Source organism: Condylura cristata, unplaced genomic scaffold, assembly GCF_000260355.1.
Source record: "Condylura cristata isolate star-nosed mole 26May11 unplaced genomic scaffold, ConCri1.0 scaffold00034, whole genome shotgun sequence".
In the NCBI taxonomy this organism is placed as follows: Eukaryota; Metazoa; Chordata; class Mammalia; order Eulipotyphla; family Talpidae; genus Condylura; species Condylura cristata.
Genome location: NW_004567135.1, coordinates 7,270,715 through 7,271,909, shown reverse-complemented (window position 1 = coordinate 7,271,909; position 1,195 = coordinate 7,270,715). Strand labels below are relative to the sequence as shown.

At 60.6% G+C, this 1,195-nt stretch overlaps 1 protein-coding gene across 1 annotated transcript in view; it reads left to right on the top strand.

Moving 5' to 3' along the window:
• The window catches only part of LOC101625887 (aquaporin-2), a 17,742-nt gene that overhangs the window by 15,189 nt on the left and 1,358 nt on the right, over nucleotides 1-1,195 (top strand). The gene's annotated exons all lie outside the window — the stretch shown is intronic.

Genomic DNA, 1,195 nt, shown 5'->3' with positions numbered 1-1,195 from the left:
GGTACTGTTGACAGGACTGTGTCCAGGAGCAGCTCTCCGCGCGCTGACCTCCCACCCCAGGCCTGAGCCCCAGGCTCTGTGCACACCGTGCAGTCTCTGGCAAGTGGCCCCTGGCGTGACGTGCGCAGGGCTTAGCTGCCAGATGCTCAGGTTCTCAGTGTCCTTGGAGGCCACAGCCACATCCCCCAGGTCCCTGGACACAGAGCCAGAAGGCAGGGGTCCTAGCCCAGCGTCTGCTTGCAGCTCAATAACAACACGACGCCGGGGCAGGCGGTGGTGGTGGAGCTGATTCTGACCTTCCAGCTGGCACTCTGCATCTTCTCCTCCACCGACTCCCGCCGCGCCGGCCCTGTGGGCTCCCCCGCCCTGTCCATCGGCCTGTCCGTCACACTGGGCCACCTTGTGGGGGTGAGTGGTGTGCCATCCAGCTGGGATCCCGGGAAACCCTCAGGGCAAATAATGGGAGCCCCAGAAGTACCTCGCTCCAGGCCAGTGAACCCCACAGTAAGGTCTAGAGTAGGACTGTTATATTCTGGCCAGAATGCAGCACCCCAAACCTTCTTTATTTATTTTGGGTAGAACTGGAGTGCAGGCCTTTATTTATTTTGGGTAGAACTGGGTAGGGGCTTCAAAAGGATTCACCAGAGACAGTGGGGAGCAGAACCGGTGGATCAACTGAAATCCGCTGCCGAGGGGAGCAGCAGATTGGACAGGAGAGGTCTGCTGCACCATGTGGGTCAGCTCCCTGGCGGGGGATCAAATTCAGGCCTCGGGGTGATAACACTGAGACTTAATCCCTGGGCCACTGGGGAGGCCTGAGTCCCACAAACCTTCATAGGGAAGATAGGTGTATGTGGGAGGAGGATAGAGCAGGAAATGGAGTCCAAGCTCAGGACAGAGGAGAAGGCCACCAAGGGGCCCGTGGCGAGAGAGGTCACCGCCCGGGAACCAGAAGACTTGAACTGAGACCTGGCTGAGTCCCTGGGCTGCTAGGTGACCCTGGGAGAATCCGGGGTGCTCTGGGAGAGGACAGGTGGGTTGCCTTCCTCACCCCTTCCTCTCTGTCCAGATCTATTTCACCGGCTGCTCCATGAACCCAGCCCGCTCCTTCGGGCCTGCAGTGGTCATGAAGCGGTTCAGCCCCGCGCACTGGGTGAGTCTGGGCCTCCCTGGCCCCCCGCGAAGGTCTGGAAGC